The sequence below is a fragment of the Pinus tabuliformis genome, chromosome 9, assembly GCF_031772625.1.
Source record: "Pinus tabuliformis cultivar Carrire ecotype Pingquan chromosome 9, CPIR1, whole genome shotgun sequence".
Taxonomy (NCBI): Eukaryota; Viridiplantae; Streptophyta; class Pinopsida; order Pinales; family Pinaceae; genus Pinus; species Pinus tabuliformis.
In genome coordinates, this window is record NC_142307.1 from 773,207,089 (window position 1) to 773,234,880 (window position 27,792).

Here is a 27,792-nt window from a genome sequence, read left to right on the forward strand (position 1 = left end):
CTATATTGGGTCAGATATTAGAAATTGAAGAATGTTTTTTTGGGGGCATGTTGGTAGTTGTTTGTCAGGTTTTCCATAAGTGGAATTGGGGATAAAATTCCACACACACGAACAAATTTGGTAAAAATTACACCTTGAACTATTCATAGGATAATATTATTAATGGCTTCATGTCGTTGAGCATAGTTTTAGCTCTAACTAGATTTAGCATTATCACATCATACACAAATGAGAAATCATGGAAATTATAGTTGATTAAATTGAATACTTAATTGATTTACATATTACAATGGTTGACTAGATTGAATACTTAGTTGAATGACACATTTCTATGTTGATTTATAGAATATTGATAGGATTGGATCATTATATTATTTTTCATCCATCTTGAAGCTTTCAAACTAGAGAAGGTAGACTGAGCTCACAAGACCATTTTTATCGACGGGTACCACTTTGGTGAACTGGGTTCTAAGACCTTTTGGATGTAGTTTGAGGCATCTAATAGTTATTTTTGGGGGTAAAACTTTTCTACTCAAGTGCCACACCCTAGTGTTATTGTATACACAGATACCTTTCCAACAGTGCAAGAATCACCTTGATCGGAGCCTATATGCAAAAAATATGCCACCTAGAAGTTGACATTCTTATTTTGACCACCATGATTCAATAGTATACCACATCAACCCCAATTATTCATGGAAAAGAGGTTATCCATGTGATCATGATGAATAATACTCTAGAATAACTCATAATGTAACTTTAGTTAAGAGTTGAAGGAGTCGAAATTAACCAATAGTAGGCTATTATGTCATGTTATAACCAGACCACTAGGAAGAAAAGGGGTTCCATTTTATTTGAGTGTAGTTTATTCCAGAGTAGAGTAGAGTAGCTAAGAATGGATAAAAAGATAGAAAAAAGAGAGTGTTTGTGTATTGTATCATATAACAAGCCATAGTTCTCACTCCTTTATACTTGTTGGAATAAGGAATTATTGAGGAGGGGGTGAATTAGAAATTAGTCAGGTTTTCAAATTTTAAATTAAATTCTTATTTTCTCTTTCAATCTTGGCAATTACTCATGTGAGCAGTCTCAGCACAATACATAGGCAGCAATGTAAACCACTCACATGAACACACAAACCATCAAATTGAGTAGCATGCATATATTGACACGGGAATTTTACATGGAAACCCAAAAGGATAAAACCACCAATACGTTTGTTATTATGATGTAATTTAAGATCCTACTTAATTACATAAGTTTGTTTGTGAGCACCCACTCATAGGAGGCACCAACCCCCTTTAAGTTAGCAAGCGAAAACTTTCCAAGAGTTACCAACCTCTTATGAATGCAGGCCACCACCTTATTTAGCCAATTATTCTATTTTTCATACATTTTTTAGACTGGGAAAACATAGGCCCATAGCAATTGCACAGAAATACAAAAACATAGTCAGTGGTTCCACACAACACTTTCCTCTCTGCATTGCATACCTTCTTTACACTGCATGCTTCACTCCTCAATCAGTTGTGGTCTCAACCCTCAGTTGCTCGATATGATTATCAATTCCTGGAAACCATATCCCTTATGCTCGCACACACTCCCTTACAACAGTCTGCACTCTTCACTCATCACACACAACTATTTCCACACTTGGCTCAATGTTTTATGAGATTTTTGTTCTCCAATGACATAATGAACGATGCACCTTGTTAGCTCATCACATCGCCTTCAATGCACACCATGGCACTCTGGTCTTCAATTAAGAGCTTGTGTATGTTATTATTTTACTCAACAAACTAGCACATGTATGGTCTCCATTGCAGCTTTGTAAAGCTTCATTCTGGAATTTTGGATGTAATAGGTTTGAGACCAGATTCTGAAGTTTTTTCTATCCTTGTAATTAATCCTCAGTTCCACCATTAAGCTTGCTTGTCCAGACATTATGGTTCTCCATTCATTCTTTTTCAGGTTGTGGTCCTTGTTTTCTTGCATCTCGATACTCTACAAGTTCCATTGATTCCATCTTTGTAAGCCTTCTCCAGGTTTGTTAGTACATCACCACATATATTTAATACTCATAATGGCTCTCTTTAATGTGTGCATTGCATTATTTACTCTTTGAGCTTCTCATTGTCCTCGTTTCCTTGTATCTCGATTTTTTGCAAATGCCATTTAATACAGGTTAAGAGGTCAGAAGTTCATGGGTTGGTTGGCTCCACCTAACACACGTCTGTGTTTTATCTCTGAATGCTTGACTCGACTTGGAGGCTAGACTTGGGTCCATTTCCATTTATTTGACCCATTCAGCGTTGAAACCAAAAACATAGAAAAACCTTCCAAACTAGCTCCCCTGGCACAAACTTTGAGGAATTGTCACATCATCAGCTTATGTCATGTTGACATCACTTGGGACATAGGGCACCTTCTTTATGGTGACATGTTTCACCTAGAATTGGCCCTGTTAGCCTCTTGAAAATTCCAAAAACACCTGCCACGTGTCATCTTCCTCTATTGTCGTGTCACCCTGACCCAACATCATCTGCCACCATGGCTTCCACCTATGCTCTATGTGTCACTTCTTCCCATTACTTTCATGTACCCGGTCCCACATAGGTCGGGGGTTAGGGGTTAGGGCTTTGTTCTGCTACCAAACTCTACTACTCGACCCGACCTTTTACTAGTCCCGACTAGACCACCTTCCTAACTTGGGTGTATTCTCACTAGTCCAAGGGCCCGACTAGGAGTTGGTCTCACACAAGTTGGGGATCAGGGAGGATTTCCATTTTTCAACTCCTACAGCAAGGCCTGACCTCCGACTAGGCCCAAATTTCCTAATTCTTGACCATGGTCCAAAATCTACCTAGGTCCTGATCTAGAAATCCTTTTCCAGAATTCAGTATATTGTTGGAAATATTCTTCATATCATTGTCCAACTATGAAACTTCTAGATACATCTAAGTTGGTCTCTTGAGGTAGAAGTTGCTCTTAAAACTTCTGCCATCCACCCATCATAGCTATAAGATTTTATAGCTTCTTTACATAACCTTCTACTATGATGATTTGCAACTAAAGACTACAGCAACCATAGGACTCCCCCTGAACTTGACACACCATGCATCTACCTACCTTTCTCATTTAACATCAATGCCAACATTATGCTAAATAATATCCCCCTTTGTCATTGATGGCAACAAACCAAGCTCCCCCTTAAACAAAGCATGGTTTTCTTCTTCTCTACATTGCCCCTCACATCAATAGTTATTGCACTCAGAGACTTCTTCTCCCCCTTTGAGATCAATGGAAAAGGATACATTCAATGGAAGAAACTTCTACTGGATTTGTGCGTCCTACTCTTCAAATGATTCAATAGGTTGAGAAACTACAAGAACACATTAAATTTGATTCATTTGGTTGGAGGAGACACAACTCCTATTTGTTGCCTGAGATACTCAAAGGGTTCTCGTGCCAGAGGTTTAGTGAATATATCTGCAAGTTTCTCATTAGTGGCCACATACTCAAGTTGAACAACATTAGAAACAACTTGTTCTCTTAGGAAATGGAACTTGATTGGAATGTGCTTGGTCTTTGAATGCATGACATATTTTTAGAAATGTTGATAGCACTAGTATTGTCACACATGATTGGAATTGAATCAGTCAACTATACCTTGATGTCCTTTAAGGTATGTTTCATCCAAATAATTTGTGTGCAATAAGTGGTAGTTTCTATGTACTTCACTTAAATTGTTGATAATGAGATTGAGTCTTGTTTTTTGTTGACCCAAGACACTAGACAATCTCCCAAAAATAACATTGCTCCGGAGGTGATTTTCCTATCATCAAGACTGCTTTCCCAATCAGCATCAGTATAAGATTTTAATTTAAAGTCTCTACTTTTGGAATACCACAACCCATAGTCTATTGTGCCTTGTAAGTACTTAAAAATCATTTTTGCAGCAATGACATGGCTTTCTCGAGGACATGATTGAAATATGGATACCAAGCCTATTCTTGCATGATGTATGGTCTTGAGGCTGTGAGGTACAACAAAATTCCAATCATTGATCTGTAGGTTGTCTGATTTACTAAAGGTGTCTCATCTTATTTACTTAACTTACAACCAGTAATCATGGGGTACTAATTGGCTTGCATTCTTCCATCCTGAATGTATTCAATGTTTCTTCTAAATACTTGGATTGGGAGATGAAGATGTCATCTTTATATTGAGAAATATGAAACCCTATAAAGAAGGACAACTCTCCTATTATAGACATCTCAAATTATTCCTACATAGACTCAACAAATGAGTGTCCCAACCGTTCCAAGTCATTGCCAAAGATTATATCATCTACATAAATCACAATAATCAACAAGTGATTATCTTCAGATTTTATTTACAAATTGTTGTCAACAGTGCCTCTCTTGAAACCTTGTTGCTAAAGGTATTTGTCCAATATAGCATACCAAGCTCTAGGATATTACTTGAGCCCATACAAAGCCTTTTTCAGTTTGCATACATAATCTTCATTCTATGAAAGCATGAAACCTCTTGGTTGTTCTTATATACTTCTTCTTCCAGATCACCATTGAGAAAGGTCGACTTCACATCCATCTAGAATACCTTGATGTTCTTGTGAATGGAAAAATCAAGAAATATTTTGATGGCTTCTAATCTTGCTATAGGTGCAAATTTTTATTTGGGCATACCCTTTGCAGATTAGCCAAGCCTTGAACCTGATTACTTGGCCTTGCTCATTTAGCTTGTTTTTTAAGACCCATTTTGTGCTTATAACACTTTTCTCTTTGGGTCTTGGAACAAGCTCCCAAGTTTCATTATTCCCAATTTGATCAAGTTATTAATTCATTTCCTTCACCCAGGACTTATCTTTACTTTCCTGACTGAGATTCTTAGGTTCAATTTGAGACAGCAGAGCAAGGTTTCACAGCTTGGACTGCCAAGGACTCTCCTTCTAGTTTTAACACCAAGCCTTTGATCACCTATAATTTGACTTTTAGGATGTTGTTTCTGCACATATCTTGAAGGGGTTTTGGGCCTTGTGTTGTACTTATTTCTTCATCTTCCTCATTTACCTCTACTCCATCCTAGTATGAGAATTTGGTGGTTGAACTTTCTTCTCCATCTCAGTTCGCAGTTTCTTTTGATGGCTCTGATCACGAGAGTATTTCATCCACTATGATGTCAGTGCAGTCTTCAACCCTTTTTTGTTTTCTTGTTGAAGAATTTTTATCCTTTTCTATTGACCAAGTATCCAAGGAATATACCTTCATCAGCTTGAGAGTCAAATTTTCCAATATTTTTATCATTCCTCTTGATATAACATTTTCTCCTGAATACTTTCAAATGTTTCACTAATGTTGTCCTCCCTTTCCATATCTCATAGAGAGTCTTATCATTATTAGGCCTAAGTTGTGTTATATTTGATAAATACACATTGCTTGTGCTACCAAAAGGTGTGTGAGACCTCTACTTCATCCATCATAGCTATGTCCATCTCCTAAATTATTTTTCTCTTTCTCTCTATTACTCCATTATGTCATGTGGTTCTAGCCACTGAGTACTACCTCCTTATGCCATGATCTTCACAATACTCTTCAAACTCTCTTGAAGTAAATTCCTCGCATATGTCTAATCTTAAGCATTTTATCTTTAGGTCTTTCTCATTTTCAACCTAGGATTTAAATATCTTGAAATTTTTTAGAGCTTATGGTTTCTCTTTTAACAACAATATTCAAGTGGCTCTAGTGAAATCATCAAGAAACAAAATAAGGTACCTTTCTTCTCTAAGGATTTGTGTCCTCATTGGGCCACAAATATCAGTGTGAATTAGCTCCAAAGGTTTAGAGGTTGAGAACTCCTCTGACTTGAACTAAGTCCTAGTTTGCTTGCCAAACTAACATCAGTTGTAGATTGAGTCATCAAGCTTTGACAGTCTTGGAAATCCTCTTACTGCTTCTATATTGATGATTTTTACTAGATTATCAAAATTTATATGACCAAGTCTCCTATGTCACAACCAAGTTTGATTTGTCTCACTCAAGTGGCAGCTAACTTTAGAGTCATCAAACATGTCTACATTTTTGTGAATCTTGACTGCCTTTCACACTAGTTTTCCATTTTCTTCCTATCGGATCTCACATTCTTTAGATAGAAAAGTCACATTATACCCATTATCACACATCTGACTCACACTAAGCAAATTATGTTTAATAGCTTCTACATATAGCACATTTTGATCCTTAGTCTTTTCATCAAGACTGACTATGCCTTTACCTTTAATTCTTGCTAGAGCATTGTTTCTGAAGGTGACATTGTTCCCTCCATATTTTTCTTTCAAATAAAATAATTTACTCTTATCCCTGGTCATGTGCTTAGAAAAACCACAATCCACATACCATATATTTTCTTGGTCATCCGCAGAAAAGGCTAAACCACGCTCCATGGTTTTCTCAATCTTTTGTTTCCAACTCTTATTACCTTTAATTTTTTTTGGATACCAATCATATTGTAATTTAGAAGGGTACTCAAACTTGCTTCTGCACTCACTTGCCTTGTGCCTAAAATTATTGCATTTGAAGCATTCAACTTCATCCATCAAGGGAGAGAAAGGATTTCTATTTCTATGAAGTGAGTTTAGAGCTCAATTTCTGTCTTAAATTTTCATCTCTTTCAACTTTGAATCTTTTGTAATTAATAGATTTATTCCCAAAGATATGGCATATATAGCAATGACCATAAAACAAATTTGGGTACCTGGCTTTGGAGAATTAACGAGTTTTAGATGGTCATAGTTACCTTTGTCATTTTGTTGATGGTTCATTTCTCTATGATGTGCATCTTTTGAGATGTTAGAGTTATTTTTCCAATGTTGAGTGCCTCTCTAGATTGATTTTTGTTTATCTTTAGTGATTCTTCCTTGAAGCAACTTTGCATAGATTTGGCAGTTTTCAAATCCTACAGACTTGATGCTTGTCTTTCACATAGAATACTTTTGTGATTCAGAGTATCACAGGCTTATCTTTCTCTTTGGAGGCCTTTGACTACTTAGAATGTCAATTAAATTCTTTGTCCCTTCGGCAATTTTTTTGTCTAGATCCTTCTAAGTCTCTAATCTCTCAAGACTTGTTCTTAAGGAGACAATTTATGCTTCTAGACTCTGGAAATTCTCCTCCCATTCGAGAATAAGATAATTAATAACTTATTCCTTCCATTTTGCTTCCTCTAACTTGAATTTCAAGGACATAACCTCTCCTTTACATGGTTCAAAGATCATATCCTCCTTTTCTTTATCAGATCCTGCTTTAAGATTCTATTATCCTCCTCTAGATTTTTCACATGTTTGTTTTTCTTCTAATCAGAGAGCTAAGTTGTCTTTACTTTTAATGGCTTCTTCAAGTTTTTCTCTTTGATAAACAAACTCCTCATTTTTGAGTTATACATACCTTCTTTAGCACGTAGCAACTGCTCTTTTAGTTGCTTGTTCCTTTTTCTAACCTTCTTTAACTCATCAAGAGCACTGATGAGCTCCCCTTCAAGGTCCATTACTCACTCTTCTTCTTCTTCTTCAAAGTCTATCACATTCTATTTCTTGGATTCAACTTCAAGTGCCATAATTAAACATTCATTTGACTCACCCTCTGAAGAATCCTCGCTATCTAATTCTAGTGCAAAGATATCCTCTTTGGAGTAGAGCCCCTTCTTCTTGAAGAAATCCTTTTTCTGATATTTCCGTGCTTTATCTTTGGGATTTTTATCTTGGTCCTTATTTGACTTTTCTTTATAAGGACCCTTGGAAGAAAAATGTCCAACTCTTCCACAATCAAAGAATTTAAAGGGTATCTTTCCTTGTGCTTCCCTTATCCACACTTTAGATTTCTAGCAAAGCGAGCTAGTTATTGAATAGATTCGCAGCTGGAATATTCTTGATGATCCCTATGATTCTTACCCTTCTTAGATACCTTGAATGTTGCCTCCCGTGGTTCGGTCTTCTCTTTACCTACTATTATCTCATAGGCTATAAGAGTATAAGTAACTAGTCCATTATGAGACTTTTTAGATCATTCGTCTCCTTAATGGCTGATATTTTGGCATTAAATCTCATAGCAGAGATCTTAAGACCTTCTGAACAGTTATGTCTTCTTTGATAGCTTCACCAAGTCCTCTAATCATATTGTGTTGGGAATAATACTAAGAGGGGGGGTGAATCAATATTATCAAATCAATAACTTTTTCATTTCATAATCAGATTTATATACACTACTTCAGTGAAGGGAACTCACGTGTGCACGCCACTATTCTTAAGGAAACCAACGTATATCCAGTTAACTTATGATTCAGTTAATCATCATATGTTGATCTTTAATCAGTGCATCAGTACTTTATTAACCATTAAACAATAACCATGTGCAGAAATAACAGAATAAACCGTCACACATAAGCAACACACATGAACACCAATATTTAAGGTGCAAACCCAATGCGGGAGAAAAACCACATGCTATTTTCGTCTATGTCTTCTTTTAATATAAGAAAAACCTGTTTGCAATCTTGTACTAGTGCAGATTCATACCAGTACGCAGGCACCCACCTACAGAAGGCTACAACCTTCTCTCGTTCTCCAGCTTCTACTGAAAGGGAGCTACAACCCCCTAGCTCTTGTACTAGCCGATATGTTTACTAGTACGTAGGCGCCGACCTACAAAAGGATACTACCTTCACTCTTCCTCTAGGGACCACGTTTCATAAATTTTCAGATTGGATACTCCTGGTACACAACAACATAATATGAAGGCCATGTTTCATCCAATTTTCATACTAGACCCATCAGTAACATTGAAGCTCAAAATCAATGACCATTGTAATACAACTAATCACTGAAACCCATCAATACTGAAGCAAATCAAAATCAATCAATATGAACAATCAAATCATTGTCACTAGAACACAGAGCTGAACCCAGAACTATGCATCAACAACCAAAACCAACTACAACTTCAAACATCATATTTTAGAATGTATACGCTACTTAGAAGTGTCGAACCAGCGTGTATACACACCTTCACCAAGGCGAACCAGCGTATAGATCTGCAGATAAATACTTATAACTTTGCAGCTATTCCAGACTTCACATATACTCAGATCATAGCATATAAAGGATAAAACATGTGTTAGCAATCATATATAGATTGCCCATTATCAGACCACATAATGATAATTCATTTCAGGTCTTATGATCCCGATCCATCATCAACCACTTAGATGCATACTTGGTTCAGATCAAGAAAAGCACCAAAAACCCATAACATTCATATTTGCTTTTGATCAAACTCTTCATAAGATATTCATTTCTTGCACACTTAGCCCTTTGATCTTCTCCTTCTTATATTTTTAGAGCCTTTTTCAATACCTTGGACCAAAACCATAGTTATGTTGTTGGTATTATTTTCTGGTATCAATATTCTTTGCCGCGCTTATTACCATGGGCCAATACCATGGTAGGAACCCCTAGTATTCATTATCTTCATTTTCCATCCCCACACACCCCTTTCCTTCTGTGGAATTGCATGCATACATATATGCTCTTTTTGTTCTGTGTACTTGCGTGTATACACTACTTAGACTAGGTGAACCAACATATACTTCTTAAAACATTCAAACTCTGGAGTCTGATTTGAAATCCTTTGTTGTTACCTTTGAATTGATCTGTTGCACTATGAACTGCCATCATACATCACTGATTCATTTCTAGGTATCATATATGTGAGTTGCCATCAAGGACAACACTTGTATCATAATGCAAACATATTGGTTACTTCATCAACTATGATGAAATACTCTTCTATGCTTTCTTCATCACTCATTCTTAAGCTCTTGAACCTCATTCTGAAGGTTTGAATTTTTTCTTGCTTGACTTTCTCATCTCCTTCATGACTCTGATTAAGCTTGTCCTGCACTTCCTTGGTTGACTTATTATGCATAACCTTTACAAGTTCAGATTGACTAAGACCGAAGCGAATGGCATTATTGGCGCGCATGATTTCCATACACCATTTTACCATCTGCATTTGTAGGAGGGACTACAAGGACAACATAATCTACCAAAACATAGCTCCAAACATCTACCCATAGGGACATGATATAGGATTCCATCCTAACTTTCCAAAAAGCATAGTTTGTCCCATAAAAGATAGGTATCTTACTTGAGTAAGAAATTTGACTCTCTTGTCTAGACAAGATTCCTTATATATCTACCTTCCAGTGGTTAAAATTTTCTTGAAGGAACCTAGGCTCTAATACCAATTGTTGGAATAAGGAATTACTAAGAGCGGGGGGTGAATTAGTAATTATTGAAGTTTTTAAATTTTAAACTTTATTCTTGTTTTCTCTTTCAATCTTGACACTTATTCATGTGAGCAGTCTCAACACAATACATAGGAAAAAATGTAAACCATTCACATGAACACAGAAACCATCAGATTGAGTAGCATGCATATATTGACACAAGAATTTTACATGGAAACCTAAAGGGAGAAAACCACCAATTTGTTTGTTATTATGATGTAATTTAAGCTCCTACTTAATTACATCAATTTTTTTGTGAGAACCCACTCACAAGAGGCCCCAACCCCCTTTAAGTTAGCAAGCCACAACTTGCCAAGAGGCACCAACCTCTTATGAATGCAGGCCACCACCTGCTTTAGCCAACTATTATACTTTTCATACAATTTCATACTGAGAAAACAAAGGCCCATAACAATTGCATAAAAATATGAAAACCTGGTCAGTTTTCCCACATAACACCTTCCTCTCTACACTGCAGACCTTCTTTACACTGCAAGATTCACTCCTTAATCGGTTGTGGTCTCGACCCTCGGTTGTTTAATATGATTATCACTTCCCAACAACCATATCCTTTTTGTTCGCACACGCTCCCTTACGGCAGTCTACACTCTTCACTCAACACACACAGTTGCTTCCCCACTTGACTCGACATTTTCTGAGCTTTTTTTTTCTCCAACGACATAGTTAATGATGCACCATGTCAGCTCATCAACCATGGCCTTCAATGCACACCATGGCACTCTGGTATTCAATTAAGAGTTTGTGTATGCCATTAGTTCACTCAACCAACTGGCACAATTATGGTCTCCATTGCGGCTTTGTAAGGGTTTGTTCTGCAGTTTCAGTTATAATAGATTTTAGACCATATTCTGAAGTTTTTGCAATCCATGTCATTAATCCTCAATTCCACCATTAAGCTTGCTTGTCTAGACAACATGGTTCTCCATTCATTCCTTTGCAAGTCATGGTCCTTGTTTTCTTCCATATCGATACTCCGTAAGTGCCATTGATTCCATCTTTGTAAGCCTTCTCTAGGTTTGTTAGTACATCACCAGAGATCTTTAATACTCGGCATGGCTCTCTTTAATGTGGACGTTGCACTATTAATTATTTGAGATTCTCATGGTTCTCATTTCCTTGTATCCTAATTTTATACATATGTCATTTAATATAGGTTAGAAGGTCGTGGTTCGGTCGACCCCACCTGATACGCATCTGTGTTTTACCTCTGACTTCTTGACTCAACCTGGAGACCCAACTTGGGTCCCTTTCCATTGATTTGACCTTTTCAGCACTAAAACCAAAAACACTGCAAAGCCTTTTAAACCGGCCCTTCTAGCACAAACTTCTAGGACTTCTCACATCATCATTTTACATCATGTTGACATCATTTGGGCACATGGAACCTTCTGCATGGTGTCACGTGCCACCTAGATTTGGTCCACTTGGCCTCTTGAAAAATCCAAAAACACTCGCCACATGTCGTCTTCCTCTATTATCATGTCACCCTGAGATGGCCTCATTTGCCACCTGTGCTCTATGCATCACTTTTGCCCATTTATTTCATGTACTGGATCCCACATAAGTTGGGGGTTGGGACTTTGTTCTCCTACCGAACTTTGCTGCACAACCCGACCTTTTAATGGTCCCGACTAAGCCCACCTCTCGACTTGGTCGTATTTTGACTGGTCCAAGGGCACAACTAGGAGTTGGCCTCACACATGTTGGGGGTCTGGGGGGATTTCCATTTTTCAACTCCTACAGCCATGCACAACCTCCAACTAGGCCCAAATCGCATAAGTCTAGACCTCAGTCCAAAATCCGCCTAAGTCTTGATCTAGAAGGAATTTTCCAGACCTCAGCATACTGTTAGAAAGCTTCTTTAGAGAACTGTCCAACTGCGGCATTTCTAGATACATTTTAGCTGGTCTCCTGAGGTAGAAATTGCTCTCAGACCTTATGCCATCCACCCATCAGAGCTATAATATTTTATAGCTTCTTTACATAACCTGCTACTATGATGGTTCTCCACTAAAGACTGTAGTATCCATAGGACTCCCCCTGAACTTGAAACACCATGCATCTACCTACCTTTCTGATTTGACATCAATGCCAACACTATGCTCAACAACACTTGCATTAATTAAATTCAAAGAAGGAGAGAGAAAATCAACCTCAGCTTCCAGCTGTGTTTTCTCTTGAAATGGTTTCCCAAATCATAGCTTGTGTTCCTTGTGGTTTGTGAGTTCTATATTTTTGTTCTCTATTTTCCATATTTTATCTATTATGTGCATAATCATATCATAGTAACTAGTTCATCTAGAAATCTAGGGAAAAATTAACCCTCACAATGTAGATTTTGGATTTTCATTATATCTTAGTAGATTTGTTGTGATCAACTATCTAGTGGAATATCCATGAAATTTTACATATCATATTGGTATTATAGTAGGTTTCTTTGAGAATATTGTGGGGAGATACAGGGGATCTAAACAGATTAAGTTGAAAGTCAGTAAACCCCAGCCATGACTAATGAATCTATTAATATCCCTCGACATATGGCAAAGGAGAGGTTCTTATTGCTAGAAGATAAAGTCATAGATATAAGCCATAACATGAATCTCCTTATGGTGGCTCTAGAGAACAAGTTGGGAATTTGAGAAGATGGAGGTTTCAATTTAGATGTCATATCAAATGGTAAATCGAGGGATTAGGAAGAAACAAAGAGGAAGCCTAGGAAAGAAACCGAAAATGAACAACCCACTTTGAGCACATGAATGATTCACAATCCCTGTTTAAAATGGAAGAAAAGGTCAACAACAGTCCATATTAAGATGATATTGATGCATTGAAGTTAAATCACTATTTGTAGAAATTAGAGATTTATTTTAGTGTTCACCATATAGAGGATAAATAAAAAAATTCATTTGCTTAGCTGAAATTAGAGGGTCGTGCCATAACCTGGTGGGAAAACCACACCAAAACCTTGCGGTTGCAAGGAGATCCTTCAGTCAGAATAAGTGGGAGGATTTCAAATCTCTCATAAACTCACAATTTTACCTTTTGGGTATGTAGAGGACTGGTGGATATGTTGGCATTATGTCAGATAGAGACAGGGGAAAAGTGTACAGGAGTACACCACAAAAATTAGAAATATATCTATAATGTCGAGGATCTCCCCAAAGAATCCAGACATACCCATCAACTATCTATGGGTCCACACAGCCATCTACATAAGCAAGTGATTTGTTTCAAACTGAAAAAATTGGGTGAGGCTTATGTACAGGGATAATACCTAGAGAATATAGGCCACAAGTAAGGGAAATCAAGCATTTCAATGAAAAAGGAGTCCTGTGAAGCTTCCAAGGAGGGGAAGAAGAAGTGGAAAGGGAAAAATACAAAAAGATAGTTGCTACAACACACCAATTCAAAAATCCTAGCAACCACTACAACTACTATAACATTGATGGTCATACAGAGAAGAAGTGTTGGAAGTTGCATCCAAAGCTTAACTCAAATAACCAAAAGAAAGATGAAAAGAAGAAATATGCCATGGCCACATATTTGAGAAACTAGGTAGAAATTCGTATGTGGATAAGAATATTTTCTATACATTAGTGCAAAGAGGGGTGAATTTCAGTAGACTTTGGCGACAGGAAGAGAAGGAAATGACCGAACACTTCCATATAAAGGCATAAGTCAAGAAGACAAAAATTGATGCTCTATTCAACTGTTGATCATAGGTGCTTCTCATAGAAGTAGATTTGGTCAATAAAGTGGGACTAGACACTCATGAACATATTATTCCATATCCATTAGCATTGGTCAATAAGGAGGCAAAGATAATGGAAACCCAATAATGCACAATGAATTTTTCTATCAACATTGAATTTATTGATGAAATAGAATTGGATGTTGTTCCACTAGATGTATGTGGCATTGATTTTTGTCCTCTCTAAAAGAGAGATTTAATGCAATCATCATCTTGGTAATCTAAGCTATTTGAGGTGGAATTTGACCCTCGTTGCAAAAATTAACACTCTCTCTCAACTAGGAAGAATTCCACTTGCCAATATCTGTCTATTGATCATCACATCATCCTGTCATGTTGTCATCATGCTTTGGTTGTCTCTTCTCAACTCTACCTTTTGAAACTTTCTTGAATCTAAAAGAAGAAGAATTGGGTATCATTAGATTCCACCCATGCTGAGCAATAGGATAACTAATCATACAGGGGAGAACATCTTCGACCTTAGAATCTCATCGGGAAGCTCATTCTCAACTTGGAATCTGCAAGTTTCAACCTAATCCTATTGCCTACCCATTTTCCCATTAATGACCCTCAATGGTTATGTGGTAGAACACTTGCATCATAATCGACTTGGGTTGTACACCCCAAGTACACTCTCAACCCGTTGTCCAAACAAGGAGCGACATTACCAACATGCCTTGCTTGAGGGTATGATGCTAACTGGGGTATACTCTGCATAAACCAGATAGTCTAATGACTCATACAAAATGTAATATGCTCAAGAAGGGTCCTTCATACATGACATTGACTCTTTTTTACTTTTATGACTAGATGACAAATCCTAAAGGTTCACAATGGGAGCCATCACTAAAAATAAAATCCCTTGCTCATGAAACCCACGAGACAAGAATTACAATAATAATTTTATTTTTCTTCTTTACATAAATTCATAAAATTCATAAGTACACATGTCATTATGAAGACTGAACCTAGTTACACTTTTCAACACTCCCTCTTAACTAGGGAGGTATTCATAATGGTACTTTTTCATTCTCAATCTGAAGAATTTTCATAATAAGAGTCGGTCCTCGGATTGGTAACCCATCTGTATAGCATCATCTCAACCAACATTGTCACATAGCAAGGCCTTGGCTAACAACTTTATCTCTCCAAAAGATCTGAGCTCAATGTGTGGCGAGACCAATGATATCTAGACACCCTCATCATTGTCTCTCTTGGAAGATACTTCACTCGGGTTCTCAGCATGTGTTCCACCAGGGCTATTCTTATCTTGGATTCCCAGTCCTCAAAGAATATCAGTCCTATTAGCGCTCAAATCTGCCTCAGGCTGAGGAAGGCAAAACTCGAGGCCACATCAAACCACGCTCAGCCTCGTAGCTAGCCCTACGAGGACAGGAGAGGGCTCTCTCCAGGTCTATCTCGGCAAAAGATCTTCAAAAAGGCTGAGATGACTCACAAATAATACTGATTTTAGGCTAGTAAAGAGATAAGAAAGTTTGTTTTAGATTTTTGAGGTTTTTGTTGGAGAAATGGGAAAACCAATTTTGGGTGCGGAGATTGAGGTCAGATCTTTGCAGAAATCGAGTTGGGGCGAGGTAGGCAATAGTCTTGATGCCTTTAATCAGGTGTATAGATGGATCAGAATGAAAAGGAGCTGAAGAGGGCAAAGGAGAACATGGATCCTCTCCAAACTGACGAAAACATGTAAAACTAAACAAATTTTAAAGGAAGAGCACTGTGAACAATGAATTCAACCTCATTTACTCATTCATTTAGTTTCAGAAGCATAAGAAGGAATGGCATACATGTAAACATGAATAAACTTACAATAACTGAGAAAAAACACCATCAAGAGCTAAAAGCCACAAGAATCCCAACAGGTGCTGCAAAATCTCTAATCTTTCCTTAGCCAAAATATGAAAAATATGTACAATAGTGTGCCAAAATCTTCCCAAGAGTCCAACCCTTGCTACTGACTGAAAATTTACATAATATAGACCAAGCTAACCCATTCCCTAACCTCTAGGGGTCGAGCTCCTCCTTCTAGGAGCAGTTTCAACCAATTCTAAACAAGGAACTGAAATCTAGGTAGTCAAACAACTAACCCCTATATGCTAGGAAACTGATTCATTCATTAAATTTTTGCTATTTTGTGAATGAATCATCTAGAATAGGTAAATAAGTACCAAATTTACATCATGTACATTAAATTACATCAAGACAAACCAAAAATTACATCAAGAGGTGAAACAAGTCATAACTGGTCGAATTCCTGAGCTGGCAAGTGAAAAATTGACCAAAAACCTCTATGCGCAGCGCCCTGATCTCTATGCACAGCGCACCTTTCAGACTGATTTTGAGGCACTTCCTGGCATCCAAATTGAGCTCACGATAGCTCGTTGGAAAGCCCTAGATGTCTACTTTCCAACCCAAGTGGAATTTCCCAATTTGGAGCTCATTTGCCCCCTCAAAACTGCATTCTCCCAGAGGTACTTCCTGTTGTTGCAAAAGGTGGCAGCAAGGTGGTTTTCATGGTGTTTTTGGGCCTTTTGACCGTCCAGAACTTGATGAAATGCTTTGGAAATAGCTGAGCATGCGTAACTTACCATGAAAAACCAAAAAATACAAAGTTTTCCTCCAGCAAGTGTCCCAATCAAAAGCGAGCGCGCATGCGCGCTGCGCGTATAGCCGAAAAACCTGTTTTTGGGACCAAAAATTTCAAAATGACAAAAATTTCTCCGAATTCGCTCAAATTCGGAGTGAAGACCCTCCATCATGTGTTATGCTCAACCAGCGAAGCCTCAGCCAAAACTCGAAGTGGATCCGGCCTCTTTCGTCGTTTTAGTGCTTGGCTCAACCTCCTTTTCAAAATCTTCATTTTTGCTTTGTTGACATGCATGCGAGCCCAATAATGATGTTTCATGTGACAGAGCATGTCTTTGTCTCTATTAGCCTTTGCCAGCAACTTCTCTAAGTGGATGTTGACCCTCTCAAACCAAATCTCTCGGTTAGCCTCTACCTCCTGCTCATAAACTGAATCTGTGTCTGACATGGCTTTGAAAACAAGATGTCTGCAATATGTATGTTGATATAGGTGTAGTGAAATCAAAAGTTCAATGTATGCTCAAAACCTAAACATGTTACATGTATACCAAAGCATCATAGGAAACAATCCACAGTGGTAATAGTTCTTTTTAAGTAGATTGGCATAAAACAGTGACTGTTTTGATCACAAGGGTATTTGACAAATGAGTAAAACGTGTTATGTGCAGCCTTTGTGATGCTGGCTAAAATTTGTCAAAGGGGAAAATGAGTATGGGATTGTATTTTATCAATGGAGGATGGGAAAACGATGTGATAATGACCATAATAAAACAGAGGAAATAACAGTGGTAATACAGTGGCAATGGCAGCAGTGGTAAAATGATAAACTGAAAGCGTGAGGGCAGTGACACTTTGACAATAGATGCATAGGTACATATGTCAACCATACAAGCTGGGAAAACCCTCACAAAGCCATCAACATGTTTTTAAAACCCTAAGGAATGAGTCTGCTTATGAGCATAGGGTGTCACCTCTCCATACCCAACACATTAATTTCCCCACTTTAAACACACTATAAGCATTTTCAAAATCAACTGAGCAGCCATGAAAAACCTACTTGCAAGTTTGGAGTCGATTTGGCAAGATCTGGTCGCATGAACAAAGTTTTCTTGGTGCTGTAACCCAATGCGCAGCGCACCTCTATATGCGCAACGCACACCTTGTATGAGCAACACACTTTTGCAGGAGGATTTTGGAGGCCTTCCCGGTGTCCAAATTAGGTGTGTGATAGCTCGTTGGAAAGGTCTCTGAGTCTACTTTCCACTACAACTAGAATTTTTCAATTTGGAGTTCATTTACCTTGTCAAAAATCAAATCTCCCAACACTACTTCCAGCAGGTGCATCAATTCTCCTGAGGCAACGGTATTCTTGACATTTCTCAAAAACCATTATACCTGTGTAAAAAGTGAAGGAGGTTTTTCTTCCTTGGCATGTTTTGAACAAAAATGTCTCTCATTTTTCCAAAATTCATCTTTTATTGCTCTGAAACATCATTTGAGTGAAACCTATCCCGATGTGTGAAACAAGGGATTTTGTCGAAATGAAGCGAAATGAAGGGGATAAGGGGCTTCTAAATTCTTGGGGAAATTTTTGGAAGTAGGGAGGGATGTTAGGAAGCAGGGGAAAGTGGAATCTTAGAGATCGAGTGAGGGGAAGGGGTCCAAAAGGGCAAAACACAGGCCTAGCCTAGAAAATTGCCAAGTTGTGGCAAGAAACTAGGGTTTGTGCGAAAATGAAGAATTTGGGGGATCTCAGTGATGGGAAGTGTTTAATAAGGTACATTAAGGATAGGGGAAGGTGTATGAACATCAGGATGCAAGTTTTTCTGATGATTTGGCCATTCAAGAGAAATTGCCTTCAAAACCCTAGGAGAGGGAAATGAACTTACCTAGACGCAACTGAAGCATGAACAAGGTGTAAAATGACCCATTGGAACCTGACATGATGATGACAACCCTCTGAATGATGATACACTCAGCTGAATGATGACATGGACTGCCATTTGGACAACTTTGAAAAGAGTGAAAACAAACCCTAGACCTAAAGCCTAGTGACCAAATTTTGCTTGAAGACTCTTTGAAATGACAAAATTTGACCTTGACACTTTAAAATCACTTTGTAAGAGCATATTTGATCACTGGAGGAAGACTACAAAAGCTGACACTAACAGGTCCTCTATGACTACTCTTGTCTTGGATGCCCTAACAAATCCTCAAAGAGCATCAAATGTCAGATGTTTACCCAATCCTTCATTTTGTCTTCCCAAGTGAAAACAAGAATGATGTTTCTATCTCTCCCTCTCAATTAGGGAGGACATATCTATTCCAATATAGGAATGTACTCATCCCTACAGAAGGAATGTACCTAAGCTCCCTCTTGGCTTAGGAATTTCCAAGTTTGTTCCAATTAAGAAACTTGTTTCCAGGCTCCCTCTTAATTAGGGACCTACAACAACTCCTTAGGTGGAGATGATGGGACAGCTAGATTCTTGAAGAACTCCTCTTCACGATGTCATGAACTTCTTTTTGTTATCTAGGAGTCTTCATGTTTTGGACTTCTACACAGGGAACCAACCATCCATCACTTTCATCCATGAGACATCCATGTCATCATTGGAAAGTGATCCATCAGTCAATATCTGGCCTTCCTTCATGCCATGTTGCTTTCTTCATGCCATTTTTACTTAAGGATCTTTCATCCTACTACATGTGCATTAGTGGTGGAAGACATCCATTGATATTCCCTTGGCAACCCTGCATAAACCCATCCAGATATTTGTTCAAAAATAAAGGAATGAACATTAAAATCAACATTACCTTTGTGATGGTCTTTCATCATGACATCTTCTAGTTTGCATCAGCATCCTGCATACATATCAACACATCTCCCAAAGATATATATTGTCAAGGGTCTCTTTCTTTTTCAGACTCCATCAGAGTCTTCATATCTTCCATGGAGTTTTTCTAGTCAAATATTCTTGGTCTTTCAACTGTTGATTGCCTTTGTCATGGTTGCAGATTCCATGATCTCTTCCTTCCTTTCTTCACACATTTCATTTTCAGGAGCTTCCAATCAGAGTTCCTCAATTATAGTCAACCACCTCATACTTCACATGAGGACATATTATGTTGATTTCATCTAGTGAATGTGTGACCCATGCATTCTTGCATTCCTATGAAGGAGGAGATCCTTCCTTTGATTATGCTCTCAAGATAGAGCAGTGATCCATGTTACCTGCAACCATATGAAATGACTCTGCAATAGTGAATGTAAGCATACATACCTCATATTTCCTTTGGGTCATCCATACTTCATACAACAACTTCCTTGATTGAAAGAGCTTCAATCCCTTGATTTTCTTCACTTTTATGTCATCATATCATCATCCCATGAATTCCACAGGTTTGGAATTCTTGATGAAACACTTGATTCCCCTCATGATTAGTGAACCTTTCAATGAAGATTCCATCAGAGAATCTTGAGGATCTAAAGTATCCCCATTAGCAGATGTTTCCTTTTGACAAATGTATGATGAACCTTGTACTAGATGACCTTGCCACTTGTGTTTTAAATGAGATTCCCAAGAGCTATATCTTTGAATTCCATAGATTCTAACCATCTTTAATGTTTCTCTATGATGATGTCCTGAGCTTTTGCTTCCAATGCTTCTATGATGCCTTGATGCATCCCATTTAGTGAATCATGATAGCCATATCTTAAAATAGAAGACTTAGGAACTTGAAAAGAACTTAGTTGAGGAAGACTATCTCAGTCATAGTAAAGATCTCTTACTTCCTCTATCTTAGATTTCTTCTTTTTATCTTCCTCCACTTCTTCGGTGATATGAGCTTCTTCTCTTCCTCTTTTTTTATTGTCCTTATTGATATTAGGACAATCTCTTTTGTAGTGTCCATATTCTTGACACCTATTGCATTGGATCTTAGCCATGTTCCTTTTTATTTTTTCTGAGAATCAAACTTCCCAAATTTTCCTTTTCTTCTTGTCATTGTAGCTTAAGCTTGATTTTGCTCACCTACTCCCAGATTAGATTTGAACTTTAGTCTATATTCTTCAATCTTTCAAAATGACCATATATCCCGGAATGGAGTAGCTTCTTTCTTCCCATGAATACTTGAAGTAAATTTACCCCACTCTTTTGGTAGTGCATTTAATCCAATTGTAGTCATTTCTCTATCAGACATGATTTCTCCCAGATCTTGTAGTTGATCTCGGATCACATATATCCTCATAAAGTATGAGGCTATTCTATCTTCCCTTGATATCTTTAGTTTATAGAGTTCTTGCCTTAATGAGATGATTTCTCCAGTAGTGCTTACAAAATACAACTCCGATAGTTTGTCATAGATTTCTTTTGAAGTTTCGAGTTTGGATACATATGGGATGAGGGGATCCTTGATGGATTCTATGAGAATACTTTGAGCCTTAATTTCCCCTTTCATATACTTTGCAATATCTTGAGAATCTTCCTTTCTTGGTTTAGTGATAGATCCTTTGACATGTTCCATAACCTCATTTTCAATATGATTCAGATCTGTCATTTTCTTCCATGCAAGATAGTTTGAAGCCCCAACCAATTTGTTGCTTTCTTTGCAAAAAGACATTTTGACATATTCAGATGTGGACATAAATATACTTACTTGATAGGATGCTCCTTCTTCTTGTTGCTTCCTTGATGTTGATGGTGATATAGAGGATATAAAACTTCTCTTTGTTGAAGGTAGTTTTCTTCAATAATGATTCTTGATCTCACAGAGAGGGAGATCCCTTTTGATGGTGAAGCCTTGCTGATGAGGATCAATAATGACTTCTTCATGATGTCTTCGATGGGAGAAATCTAAGGTTTTGATGCTTTCTTGTAGATCATGAATTCACTTCGATATCCTTCAAATTGTTCTAATGTCCTTCTCAAGATTTGATCCTTGAGTGTCCCTTTATAAGATTCCCTTCCTTGACTTTGTCACGTTAGCTTAGATACCATGTTAAGAAATCTAGGGCATAACAATTATGTGATTTATCTTCTATTAGTAACTTCTTGTGAGTCCTTTTTACTTCTTTAGATTATGATCTTCTTTTAATTAGGTTATTAGTGCTCTTCTTCATCAAACTACTACCAATGCCTAAACCATAAATATATAAGAGACACATAATATAGGCTATCAACCAAGGCCAAAACCTCTCACTCTTTGAGAGGAAAGCCTGAACAAATTCTTCTTCTTATAGAGATTCCAATTGACGAATACCAAGACCAAGACCCTTGACCTATTTGCCACTCCAAGACCAAGACACAAAGCTCCCTTGATGAATTCCTTCTTCCTTGAGTCAACGATAGTCAACCTTCTGCTTTTTCCTTCTTCTCGACTTCTCTTCAACTTCGGCTGCTTCAGACCTTTACTAGTTTCGACCTCCTTGAATTAGGCCTTCTTTGCATGGTGATTCCTTCTAGCTTCCCTCAACTTCCTCTTAACCTTGCCCTACTACCAACTCGACTGCTCAAGGGGACTGTAATTCTTCTCGGTTCCTTTTACTGCAATCAAACTCTTACTTCCTCACATGTGTAGGGGAAATAGACCTAAAAATATACTTGAAAAGGAGCTCGGTTTATATATATATATATATATATTTATTGATAATATGCTTCCCTTACAAACTTCATACTTTTTCCTGTTTCATACCTTCACCGAAATTATGTTATGAAATGGAGACGAACTGCCCTATATATAGTTTTTGTAGCCTCATAATGAGATGAGATAACTGCAAGTTAGGCTGACGTGTCATTTGATGGAGATATAATTATCCTTCTTGAAGTCGACTTGAGGAGGAGACTTTGCTTGGTCTTGGAGGGCTATTTATACTTGTCTAATGACTCATACAAAATGTAATATGCCCAAGAAGGGTCCTTCATACATGACATTGACTCTTTTTGACTTTTATGACAAGATGACAAATCCTAAAGGCTCACAATGGGAGCCATCACTAAAAATGAAATTCCTTGCTCATGAAACCCATGAGACAAGCATTACAATAATAATTTTATTTTTCTTCTTTACATCAATTCATAAAAATCACAATTACACATGTCATTATGAAGACATAACCTAGTTACACTTTTCAACACTATGGCCCATTTATTCATCATCCTTAATTAAACTAGCTAATTGTGGTCCCTTTTTATAATGAGGTTCAACCACTTACAATCATAATTTATGCAGGTAACCACTTATGGGCTTTATTTACTAAACTTACAAATTGTGGTCCCCCTTTTATATCACATTATGCCCTTGGGTACCCCATATTATCCACCCCTAGGTATAATGCAAAATATTTGTCACAATTAGAATAAAAATGAACGTGGCTTCATTTTCCATATAATGCTCAAAGAAATCAAATTCAAGAGTGTAATCATTAAATCCATTGACAATACTTTTGTTTTTCAAAGCTAATAGGCATTTCTCACCTATATGGTCCAATCTTGGTGCCATGTCATTGTATTCTATGTTGTAACTTGCTTTCTGAAGCAAGATATTCCTTAGGAGGTTCATATTCTTAAGCTATAGAGATTATAGATCTAATATTACAGTCAATAACACACATGAGATTGGAACAAAGTTCGTACACAAACACCCTCTTATAATACCATCGTTCCTCAAGCCGTCTTAGACCGTATGTTAGAGAAAAAAACCTACACGTTGCATCATTAAGTCTACTTACTCATAGTAAGTTTCATGCTAGGTCCGAAATGTGCAAAACTCCACTAATCTCCTTTACTTTGGCATCACAGAATCTGATCAAGACTCTAACCATGACCAACTATGTTGAGAGGAGAATTATCATGAAGGTATACCATCCCACCATCAAATTGCTCATACACTAAAAACTAATGTTGATGGGAAGTTGTATGGAAGGAAGCTTCAGAGTCTACCAAGTATGCACTCTACACCCCATGAGTTGTCAAAGCTGTAACAAATGCATCTCCACCATCCTCTTGGGAATATTTTTAAGATTCACCATCATAATCTTTCTTTTCTTTATTATTCTTCTTCTTCCCTTCCCTACAAATGGCATTTTGTAATGTTCTACCTTGCTAAGGTTCCAACATTTTACCGTGGATTTTCCAAGAGACTTATGTCTCCTAAAGGATTTGGATCTCTCCTTTTCTCTTCTTGCCTTTCTCATTCAATCTCCACAAAGGCCTCATTGGTGGATTCAAAAGCTTTCCACCTCAATTCCTCTGAGTAAAGCAACCACAATATCATTGAGCATTAATGTGTTTATAGCGCTTTGAATGGGCATTACCAGGTGGTCTCATGAATGTAGCAAAGAACACAAAAGTGTCATACAAGGATCCTCCTCATACATCTTCAGTCCAACTAAGATCAATTAAGTCACAATAGTATTAAATGCATTTAGGGCTTGTAAAAAAGTCTACTAATACTAAGAAGTGTTAAAATTTGAAAATAACTCTTCATACTTAAATAATATTTTTTACCCAACCAAAATTATTAAACATGTTTATTGGGATGTCAAATGTTTCACATTATGCAGAAATAAAATTAATAAAAAATTATACCATTTCTTTCACCACTTATAATTGCAACTAGAAATGAATGGGTTATTTATTTTGAGGATAGCCTAATTAATAAAAGAAATGACTCTTTTGAGAGTAAATGTGATGGAAATAGATTTTTAGAATGATAAATTTAAGTTATTTAATGTGTAGAATTAGATTGCCAAAAATGTTTTTCAAAAAACTAAATATATTTAAGCATTCAAAAACATATTTTCAACCAGAAAAAATTACAATCTCAACGAAAAGAAATTATATCATAGACAAAATTCTAAAGTTAATGATCATTTCATCTAAAATTAATTACATTTACAATTTTTTGATATTCACAGACTTATGATAAAAATGAGGGAAATATGGGTTATTTTCCTTATGGTTTTATTGATATTGTTTTCCACTATAAAAATATGGGTTATTTTCCTGGTAACTTATGGTCATGGGAGAAAGATGCGTTAGTTTCCTTATGGTTTTATTGATATTCATTTTCCATGAGAGAAAGATGCGTTATTTTCCTTATGGTTTTATTGATATTCATTTTCCATGGTAATAAAGATGGGTTATTTTCCTGGTAACATTTTCCTTGTAACTTATATGAGACGAGAAAATAGATTTTCGCTTCCACAAATCTAGGTCATTCAAATACGAGATGACTGCCATGCCAGCTCGTAAATTTACTCACTCCAGGCTTCAATAGTGCAACGTGGTCAATCACGGTTGTCGACTGGAGCAGCTGGCAATTGCATTAACCCAGCTATATATATATATATCCTATCCTGCGCCAACTTACCATCTATTACTGTCAGAAATATATCTTTTCGCCTGCATTCACGTACCATCCATAACTGTAAGTTTTAATTTGTTGAGTCTGTAATTACCATCTATTACTGTTTTCGCCTGCATTCACGTGCCATCCATAACTGTAAGATTTAAGTTGTTTGAGGCTGTAAGCGATTCATGGCAATGGGGAAGGGTTATTGACTACTTTGCCCATTCTTTTTTGTTTTACTCATTCGCGTTTTGCGAGCATGTCATCATGAGTGGGATGAAGCTAGTTTGTTGGCTGTCAAAACATCAAAATCCAGCTCCATGGTGCCCCGGGAAGCTTATAGAATAGCGTATAGCTCCTTGGTGCCCCGAGAAGCTTATAGAACAGCGTATCATTTAGCCCATTAAACATTGGAAGAATGGTATATTTTATTTGTATGTTTTAATTTTTTCCCATCACGACTCTTTTTGCAGAAATTTTAATCATGGAGTTGGGATTTCCTGTCACTAATATGTCTGATGGCGCGTGATGGGCGTTGCGGCAAATTACTCTCAAGATCCAAATGGTTAGTATTACAAATGAATTTCAATATGATGTCCAATGGTCGTTTTCAGTGGTCGTGTAAATGAAAGTTGTGTTTAACCTTATCATCTCACTGTTTTCCCTAGGATTTAATGAAAATATGTGTCCATTTTTTGCAGTAGAAAAAAAACAGAAGATTCATATATTAAATAGAGAATGTTTTACATATGCTTCGGTCTTTATCTATGCTATATTCCGCACTGATGTCTAATAACTACTCTGGAGCGCTACATAACCTACTATGCAGACAAAAAACCCTGTCTCTGAGAGAGGTAAATATGATGACAATACTCTGGAAAGACTACAAAATCTGTAATACGGAAGGGATGAGCCAGAAAGGATAATAGCGTGCAGAAGTATCAGATGACAAAAGCAAAACTGTAAGGAAGCAGAGATTAAATTTTGATCTTCTCCTGTCCACAAATCGATCCATTATCTAGCATTTCGAAAAACATATGCCCGGATGCAGAGACACGCCACGCTTTGATAGAATATCGGCATCGTTGTTCTGCTTATGGAAGACATGTTGAAAGGTGACCTCAATAAAAGTTGCCTTCAGCTCGGAGATCATCTGTATCCAATTGCAAAGAGATGGTACCTCAAAGGCATGCCGTCCCTGAACCCACTGGATCACTGAGAGATAATCCCCAATGATCAGGAATTTGTCTAAGCCCAGCCACTTAGAGCATTGAAGGGCTCTCCATAATGCTAACAATTCTGCCCGACAATTGTCCCCAAAGCCACCAGACCAATGAAATCGATATTGAACAATGGGATTGAGTTGGAGAAACACTCCACAACTGCAAAGACCACTAGAGGAGGCACCATCAAAGTAGCAAATCGGAAATCTGCAGTCCAAGTCAACAATCGAAATTGATCTGGATGTAGCTTTGGGAACCGAGGGACCTACTTCCATGAAATATGCGACGATCCTCACGGAAGCCGCCTTTGTGTATGGAGAAATGCCTTCAAAAATAAGTTTATTTCAAGATCTTCAAATACCCCACATGACATATAAATACCCCACATGACATATAGAGGAACTGCCCTGTAGGCCTTAGCTTGGAGAGTCCAGGACCCAATGCAGGCATGGATGGAGGAGCGATTTGTATGAACATTGACACATAGAAGAAGAGGAACCTTGGTCCAAATGGCAACAGCGTAGGGGCAATGTAGAAATAGGTGGAAGCAGTCCTTAGAATCAATCTTGCAATGGGAACATCTACTAGGGTTCACGAATCCTTTCTTCAGCAGAATGTCCCAAGTTTTTTTTAACCAGAATGCGTAGTGTTTTTATATATATAAATCGCGCTTGTTCGCTTGCAAAATCAAGATTTTACACCATATTTTCAAGCCTGCTAAGAGCTTCTGAGACATCAATTGTTCCCCATCCCTTCCTTGAGAGTTTTCCCATGCTTCCTACAAAAAAATTCTCGTTTCTAGTAGCCTATGGCTATACATTCGACATAACTGTAATAGTAAATATATAAATTTATAATTTGCCATATAAAAACATTTTTCATAAACTGAGTGAGAGAACCGACTACTCCTCCATCGGCGTTGCACTGTTAAGATCCAATCCAGTGAATTCTTCTTCATTGCTCTGACTGTTCTCCTCCATATTGACCTTTAGTTTCTCAATTTGCTGACACAACGCATCCACCTCATTTTCCAATTGTCGGATGCATTCCTTCTTTTTGAGTTGCAACTCATGCATGGCCAGAGCCTCCTTTTGCTGTTGATGGATACATCGATGTAGAATAGCCAGACCTTCCCGAATCTCCAAATGTTCCTGCACACAGTCCTTACAGGCATTCCTATTGCTGCCACCTTCCCGAGCTTTGCCCTCCCTTGACCTCGCTGTCCTAGGCCTGCGACAGCCCTAGGAATCGGACAGAGAGCTGTCCTTTGCTGAATTTCTGTGCAAGCTCATGATATTTTCTAGTATGCCACAGACCCCCAACTCTAGAATGTTTTCGACACTTAGCCCAAAGCTCACAATGTTCTGCTCCAACTCCCCCACCTGACTCTGCTTATCTGCACAATTCTTGACCTCATTCAGACAACCAACACTATACAAATCAACACACAAGTTCCCCTTGCAACAACAAACTCCTCCA

The 27,792-nt window shown here is 37.6% G+C and overlaps 1 pseudogene across 1 annotated transcript in view; it reads left to right on the forward strand.

Moving 5' to 3' along the window:
- The first annotated feature begins 24,910 nt into the window (after positions 1-24,910).
- The window catches only part of LOC149151006 (inositol-pentakisphosphate 2-kinase-like), a 148,245-nt pseudogene continuing 145,363 nt past the window's right edge, over positions 24,911-27,792 (forward strand). Inside the window, exons 1-2 of the transcript XR_016263123.1 lie at positions 24,911-25,168; positions 25,564-25,655. The product of XR_016263123.1 is annotated as an inositol-pentakisphosphate 2-kinase-like (transcript). The remainder of the gene's footprint in view (positions 25,169-25,563; positions 25,656-27,792) is intronic.